This window comes from Petromyzon marinus, chromosome 18 (assembly GCF_048934315.1).
Source record: "Petromyzon marinus isolate PM22_M1 ecotype Great Lakes invasive population chromosome 18, UKy_Petmar_22M1.pri1.0, whole genome shotgun sequence".
In the NCBI taxonomy this organism is placed as follows: Eukaryota; Metazoa; Chordata; class Hyperoartia; order Petromyzontiformes; family Petromyzontidae; genus Petromyzon; species Petromyzon marinus.
The window spans coordinates 11,482,326-11,491,249 of NC_133684.1; positions in this window are offsets into that span (position 1 = coordinate 11,482,326).

Below are 8,924 nucleotides of genomic sequence, written 5' to 3' on the forward strand. Positions count from 1 at the left end.
TCCATATGTGACCACGGAAAGGGCATGCAGGGTGTGTGGCGATCCAAGTCATAGCACTGCGATGCACTGCAGGCGTTACGACTTGTGCATGTCATGCTTTGCACCCAGTCATTGGGCAAGAAATTGTCTGATATGGCAGGGTGAGGTTGACCAGGGAGTTGCCCATGGTCATCAACTCCAGTCACCTTTAAGTAGCTCACACCTAGGGAAGGTTTGTGTGGGCAGAATGAGAAATACCCTAAAGGACAACAAAATTATGGATTTAATGCAGTTATATAAAGCATCAAGCAAGGACCTGCGGGTGGGGCAAGTGTTGCTGGTGCAAGGATCTCAAAGAGTTGAGCAATTTGGTGAACTCTTTTATTTGCCGGTCATAGTTTTTTACCGAGTAAAACGAAGGGCCATGTTGGACTCGGGATTCATCGCTTGAACCCTGAGTGAAACTGTAGAGAAAAAGCTTTTGGATGCAAATGTGGCTCATGAGGAACGTCCTGCAGACCAAATTGTTCTGGTTGGAACTGGGGGTTGACAGTCACACACAAAATGTACTCATGACCTACATTTGAGAGTGGACGGGGAGGACTTACTTGTCCCGACTCTAGTTGTGCCAGGCAAACACGATAAGATTTTTGGATTGAATGTGATCAAGGTGCTTTTGAGACGCATGGAAGGTAAATACTCCTGGGAGACTATTTCCAGGGACAGGCCACAGACCAATTCAGCAGCTAGTGAGCTGCATGACCGGTTGGCAGGCTTGGCTGATTTGGAGGGGTGGTCAAGCCCTGGTTAAAATCAGGAGAGTGCGAATTATGCAGAATGTGACACTTCTACCAAAGTACAAACATGTGGTGTGGGATAGGTTGCCGCAAGACGCACCATGTTCTCCAGGCAGCGCTATAATGGTTGAGCCAACAATATCAAGGTCAATGCCGAGGAACATCATAATGTTTGGTAGAGTGATCATGACTATGTGGGGTGACCGTTGGGTACCCATAAGTCATAAATCCGACGGATAAAGTAGTGGTACTGCAGAAGAACAGAAAGCTGGCTGGCGTGTCTCTATGCTTAGCTGTAGAGGACTTGGATCTTTGCCAGAATTCGTGTAAGAAGGAGGAGTTTGATATACCAAGGGGTGGTGCACGAGAGGACTAGGAAGGCAACCTTGAACAGAGGTTAGAAGACCTCAGTCTGTCAGACCTTGACATCAATGGTTGTAAAGTCAGTGAGAGAACTAGAAGGAAACTCGTTGATTTGGTGACAGAGTATGAGGGAGTGTTTTCAAGAAAATCAATGAATTGAGGATTTACTCACATGATTCATTTGACAGATGACAGGCCGTTCCGTCTTCCTTACTGCTCTTTACCCGAAGTTGTGGAGAGTCTTGTCAGACATGGAGGGGAAGGAAATAATCAGGAAGTCCTCAAGCGAATACGTATCACCACTGGTAATGGTGTGGAAGAAGGATTGGACTCTCCGAATTTGCACAGACTTCAGGTGGCTAAATGCAAGGACAGTGAAGGATGCACATCAGGCGGATTGTTTGGCGGCCCTCGGAGGGAACTTGCTATTCAGTACTATGGATCTCACGTCGGTGTATTACAGCGTCCCAATGCATAAGGAGGATAAGACATATACAGCATTTACCACGCCAGTGGGACTGTACGAGTACAATAAGTTACCTCAGGGACTGTGCAACAGCCCAGCCACATTCATGAGGATGATGTAAAGTATCTTCGGTGATCTCAGTTTCTCGAGTCTATTGTACTAATGTACTTGGACGATCTACAGGTGTTCGCACCGAATGAGGAAGAAGCATTGAGAAGGTTGGGCATCGTTCTCCAGAGGTTTCAAGAAAATAATATGAAGTTGGCACAAAGAAATGCTACCTGTTAAGAAGGACAGTCAAATTCCTAGGGCACATCATTGACAAGGGTGGTGTTTCGGTAAACGCTGATAAAGTGGAAGTGATTGACAAGTTGAAAAAAATGATCTCGTGGAGAAGGATGATTGCACCCCGTCAGTCTGCATATTAAAATCTTTCCTTGGTATGGTTTTCTACTACCAACACTTTGTACCAGATTGCTCGGCGAAAGCCAGGCCATTATTTGAGTTGACGGGTGATCAAACACGCAAAGTCGCGAAAGGTGAACAAAGCTGAGGTAAATTTCGATTTAAAGCTTTCATGACTGCAAGGATTCATCTTCTTTGGTTCTTTCGGTAAAGTCACGTAGAATGAGAATAAAATAATAAATTGATAAATTAAAATAACACAATAATATTCTCACGACGTTTCGGCCACAACACAAGTGGCCTTCATCAGGTGAAGGGACGAGACTGTCTGGAGGACAGCGCTGGAGTGAAAAAGCCACGCTCAGATCACGACCTTTAAGCTGTGTGAGAAGAAACAAAGCGCCTTGACAACGGAATTAGCATATAATTTAGCATTGAAATGGCTGAGTGATTAGCTTGTGACTTTACCGAACGAACCAAAGAAGAAAAAAGCTGAGGTAAGTTTAGAAAGTTGAACCCCCTTGACTGGATCGTGGAATGTGACATGGCATTCAAAGCACTCAAGAGTGGATTGCTGAAATGCGCAGAGTTGGCACACCAAATTTCAGTAGACTATTTGTGCTGTTAGTGGACATGTCGCTAGATAGACTCAGAGCTGTTTTATCTCAAATGCCAGAGGAAGGAGATTGGGCGTGCACGAGGGCACTGACAGGGGTACAGAAAAGATACCCCGCAGATCGACTGGAAGTCCTTGCGCTCAAGTGGAGCGTGTGTGAGAAGTTCATCCATTGGCTGAGGGGACACCGATTCACAGTTTGGACTGACAACAATTTACTGACATATATCCTGACCAAGCCAAAGTTGGATGCTTGTGAACAACGTTGGATTGCCAAGCTGGCCCCCTTTGATTTTGATATCAAGCATGTGTAGTGTAAAAGCGCTGGATGGTGGACAGCAGCGGCAACTGTGGTGGACAGACAGTACACATGCCAGTGAGAGTGTGCATGGTGTGTTGGCACAGAGGAGGAACTAGGAAAAGGGTCACAGAGGACCCCATTTGGAGGCCGCTGGAACCTGCTAGCAGGTTCTAGAAGGGAGGCTGGTAGCATAAAAGGAGCCGAGAGCGAGAACTCGTGACTGCCGGTTCCGGGAGTGGACTCGTCTCATCGTTGCTGTCATTTCTTCGCCGTCGTCGCTAACGTCTCCACTAGATATTGTGCTACGAAGGATAGTAGTTGGCTATCTCAGTCAGCGCCGTCAGTGTGAAGATGGCTCGTGTTGTGTACAGGCTAGGCTAGAGATTGTGTTCAATAAATAAGGTGCCTCTACAAACCTCGTCTCTGATTCACTGACACTACAACTGGTGTTAGAAGTGGTTGAACGTCATGTCGTAATCGACAAATAAAAGGCACCCACCTGTGGTGTCATCGGAGGAGGAGGATGACGAGGAGATCATCCCTCTGACAACCCCGGGACCCGAGACCCCGGGTCTAAGTCCCGTGGGCATGGGAGCGGCAGCCGCCGACCTGGGAGAGAGGGGCCCCGATCCTCTGCAATCGCGCGCCGAGGATGGGTGGCGAAAGGTGGCCAGTTGCCTCGACCTGCTCCTCATCACTGTCAGCCAGCTGGTCATGCAGCTCTCCGGGTCCTTGCCTGCCGGACAGGAGATGGCGCGGGAGCCGAGGGGCTCAATGGAGCGGTCGCCTGCAGCAGTGGTCCCCGCTAAGCGGACCACGCAGTTGTCGCCCACCATTTCGCCCGCTGAGGGCACGGTGCGGCCGATGGTCGCCATTTTGAGTGCGGTGCGGGACGACAAAAAAGGCACGCCACCTCCGACGGTACTCGAAGGAGCCACGTGCCGACCCCGGCGACTGCTTCCCATCCGGGAATTTATGGTAGGTGGAGGTGATTGGACGTCGTTTCGTCGCCACTTTGAGGTGGCTTATTTTGTTCGTTGGTTGGACGGAAGAGGAGGCCCTGCAGGCCCTACTGACGGCCCTCAATGACAATGCATTGGCGGCATTCCGGGCCATCCCGAAAAGTGATCGGGCTACCCTCCAGTGGGCGTACGCTCAGATGGTAGCCGTCTTCGACCCGCCATCCGACAATTGCAGATGGTTCTTGTAGTGGAGGCGAGGGGAGGCCGAGACGCCTCGCGCTTTTCGCAGCGCACTGCTGGCATTAGGGCAGACGGCGTATCCTCACATGGACCGAGTGGCATTCGACTCCTTGGCGGTGGAAAGACTGCTGTCATTGGCGCAGGAGTTAGGTGTCGTCCTGACGATCACCGTGGACGAGGAGCTGTCATCGTTGAGGGTGGCCCAGTGGATTCAAGTGCATGAGAACATGCAGCAATGGCCCAAGGTGGCGGCTTGGACGGGGAATGCCAAAGAGGCAGAGGGGCCCACGTGGTGGGATCTGGAGTTGGCAATGGTGTTGTGGGGCTGGGGCTTGCGTGGAAGGGATGTCAGGGGATGGCCTCTGAATTACAGTCGGGGAGAGGAGGAGTCCCTTCCGTCGTAGAGACCAGCGGGCACCTGCTTCAGATGTGGCCGGTCGGGCCACGTCGCAAGAGGATGCCGGGCCACCATCAGGACGTCGGCAACACCTCCGACGCCCTCCACCCCACCGGGGACCGCTCCCCAAGCACCACAGGCAAGTCGTGACACATCGGACACCCAGCTCCAAACACCATTTCAGGCATCCAGGTCATCACGTGCGTTGGATACATGTATCACCGCTTGCCATCCTGTTGCGGCGCGCAAACAATGGACTCGGGTGGCGGACACGTGGCGGAATTCTGGTATGCAGTGGATAAAATTGGCGCGTTGGGTGGTAGCGGCTGCGGCGGGATCGTCGGCAGTGGTAGGGTTCATCCAGTGGGTAGAGGTATGGGTCCTGGTCGATACCGGTGCCTCGGCTACCATTATCTCTGATTCCATTTACAATTAGTTGCTATCGAGGACCCGTTGTCTTACCTCGGTTGTGAGGGCTTGTATCGCTGCCAAAGGCGGGAGCATGGGCATTGTTGGACAGATTGAGGCGTGTGTTAGGATCGGGGAAATTGAGATGTCCGGTCCTATTTTGGTTTCAAAGACGTTGGTGGTACCTCGCCTTCTGGGTTTTGACTTTTTGGGCAGGATGCCCTTGAAAGTTTTAATTAACCAGGGCTGTGTGTAAATGCCGTCAGGACAGCGTTTGCCCTTTTTGCGCTCTCCAAATAGGCTGACTACGGCTAATGCCACGGTCCATGCCTTGGCGAAGGATTCTGTTGAGATTCCGCCAGGGGCACAAATGTTGGTGCTGCTATGCTACCGTAAGCAGTCGCAATTAGAGAATTCTGAGGCAGGGATCCTCTTAACCCCTTCCAACACCGCAACTCAGGGCCTCATGCTGGTGGACACTCAGACGATCGTTAGAATGGATCAGGAGCCGTTTTTGCAGGTGTTAAATGTCGGATTGGTTACGGCTGTTGCCCAGGCCATTACGGTCTTGGCTCACATGACAGCCGCGTGTTGGGAGGCTGTCGACACAGCTGCAACAGAGGTCGTAGCTGGGGTGGAACAGAGGGCCGAGTCGGATGGAACATGGACTGATAGGCTGTGCGCTGAGAATCAGGACTTGTATCGAGAGCAACGGGACAAGTTGCGTGCTCTGTTGCACGAGTTTGCCAGGGTAAATTTGATATTGGCCGCACCTCATTGCTGTATCACCACATTGACATGGGGGGTGCGATCCCCATTAGAAAAAACTCATACAGGCTGAGCCCGAGGGAGAAAGAGCATGTTCAGCGGGCGGTCGAGGAAATGTTAGCCGTGGACATTATTTCCCCCTCTACCAGCCCGTGGGGCGCTCCCATTGTGCTAGTTAAGAAATGGGATGGGAGCCTTCGGTTTTGCGTTGATTTTCATCAATTAAACAAGGTATCGGTGGCAGATGCATACCCGCATCCTAGGATGGACGATTCCTTGTATCCGTTGTCGGGTGCTCGGTTCTTTTCAACTCTTGATTTGCTATCGGGGTTTTGGCAGCTGCCCCTTGACAAGGACTCTGAACCGAAGACCGCATTCTGAACAACCCAAGTGATTGTTCCAATTTCATTGTTTGCCTATGGGGCTGCATTCGGGGCCACCCATGTTTCAAGGGCGGATGGAATTGGTCTTGGAGGTCCTGCAATGGGACTCGTGCCTCATTTAACTCGACGACATCATTGTGTTCTGCCGCACATTCGGCAGAAAAATACCATCTTTTGCAAACGTCTGTGCGGTATCTGGGCCATATTGTCAGTGCCTCCGGAATAGCCACGGACCTGGACAAGACAGCGTGCATACGTGAGTGACCAACCCCCAAGTCGGTGGGTGAGGTGCGAGGCTTCGTTGAGTTCACGTCTTAGTACCGATTGTTCGATCCGCATTTTGCGACGATTGCCAAACCGCTCCACGCTTTGACCACTAGAAACCAGAAATTTTGCTGGGGGGAGGAGGAGAAGGGCACGTTTGTTGCATTGCGTGACCATCTCGCTAACACACTTCCCCTCGGCTATCCGGATTTCTCGCTGCCATTCGTATTGGATGTGGACGCCAGCAACACGGGCATAGAAGCTGTCTTGTCCCAGGTGAAAGACGGTATAGAGAGAGTGGTCACGTATAGTAGCCACATGCTGTCCACCGTGGAACAGTGCTACTGTATGACGCGGGAACTTTTGGCTATGGTATATTTTATACAACAGTATAGGCCATATCTTTATGGAAGGAACTTCGTTGTGTACACAGACCATGCAGCTCTCCAATACTCCTTGCGGGTTGACCAGTTGTCTGGCCAGCTTTCGCGCTGGTTGGAAATTCTGCAAGAGTATTCGTTTAAGGTGATCTACAAAAAGGGTCTAAGGCACTGCAATGCAGATGCACTGTCCCGCCTGCCTCTGAGTGAGCAATGTGCGTGTGCGGCGGGTGCTGCCAGGTGTAAAGCAACTGCGGCTGGGCTGCCACATAATGTGGCGGCGTTAGGTGATGCAGTACCAACCGAGGTGGTCACACCTAGGGACAGCACATTGGGCCTCATGCACGCTGAGTGTGGATGGCTGCAGGTGGAGGACATGTCGCTATTAAAATTTTTTCGGCGCCGCGCGGAGGCGAAAGATGGAAATTCCATCAAGGCGGGAGTGTCCCACATAGTCCTACGTGAAGGACTTTTGATGAGATGGGATGAGGAGCTGCAGCGCTATTGTATAGTGGTTCCCACCGCCCTGCGGAGTAAGGTGACGCGAGTGGTGCACAAAAATAAGTTGATGCACCTCGGGGTCTGGAAAACGTTGTTGACGCTGCAGTGAGATTTTTATTGGCCAGTATGTCAAACTGTGTGTACCACCTGGTCACGGGCTGCACCGATTGCGCGCGCCTGAAACCCTTGTTGAGAGGGCTTGGCCTCAATTGCAGTCCATCAAGGTGTCCCGAATTAACACGCTTGTTGCGCTTAACATTCTGGGGCCGTTTCCGGCTACCCAAAACGGAAATAAATGCCTCTTGGTCGGTGTGAAATATTTTTCCTGGTGGCCAATGGCTTGGCCACTACCAGACCAATTAGCCGCATCCATTGCCGATGCATTTTTATATGGCTACGTGATGGACAAGGGAGCACCTGACCATTTTCTCACAGTCCAGGGGTGGAATTTCTCATCAATCCTGCTGCGGGAGGTATGCGATGCTTTGGGAACCAAAAATATCAGGACCTCGCCATATTATCCTCAAATGGATGGCATGGTAGAGCGTATTCACAGAACCTTGACATTGATGCTCTGTCAGGCGGTTAATGAGGCGCATTCAGACTGGGCTTTGCACATCCCAGGGGTCCTAGCACCAAACAGGATGGCCCCTCGTGCCTCAATGGGGTTTTCCCAGTTGTATCTTATGTATGGGTGAGAGATCGAACCCCCCATGGATGCTCACTTCGAGGAAGATGAAGGCCGCCATGCCAGCGCGCATGCAGGTTACGCTCGCACGATTGTCTGAGGCACATGAAGCACCGAGGAGAAAGTCTGCCAAAAATCAGGCCGCAAATGAAAAGAGCGTGGTGCAGCGTGAGTATGTGCTTCCATGGGAAATCGGGGACATGGCTTGGTGACACTGCCCACAGGTACCACTGGGTACGTCCCCCAAATTACATCGGCCATGATGAGGTCCCGTGGAGGTTGTGGAAATTAAAAGACCACAGTGTGTGCGGATACAGGCGTGGCGTCATCGTTGGTTCATACACCCATCTCGTCTGAAGCCATATCTTCATCCCCAGTTGGACAGCTCATCTCCAAGTCCCGTATAGCCAGGGTCTGATGTGTCCTACGAGCTGGGGCAGCCGGTCCCGGATGTTGTACTTCAGAAAGATTGTGTTGTGCCGCCCACAGGATCCGAGCCTCTGATACCCGGTAGATATTCTGAAGCCACCCCGTGTGAAGGACTGAAGGCTGGAGCCTGATCGAACTCTTCCAGGGAGGGGCTGCACCTGTTAGGCCGTTTGTGCAAATCCCCGGAGCCCCAAGAAGTGCGAGATCCTGCCCAAGGCAGGGGACCGGCATCAAGGACCTGGTCCAAGAGTGCAACATTACAATGAATGGACTCTCCCTTGTGCTGTGAAATTTGAAGTAAAAGTCGTGATGAGGGTAATAGACGCTGAGAGGGGGGTCGTATGATTGTATTGTTGTTCGACAGTTTTGCCTGCGCCGCACGCCGAGTTGTGCTCGGGTGGATCGGCCATTGCTGCTTGTCTGTTCGCGGGGGGCATTGTGACTGTATTTTTTTCAAATGTTCTTCATTTCTGGGGTTTTGCTCTGTCTGTCCACCCAGTTGAAGTTGCTGTATGTCAGTTGGGACGGCTGGATTTTTTTTAACGGGGGGGGGGGGGTGATGTAGTGTAATAGCGCC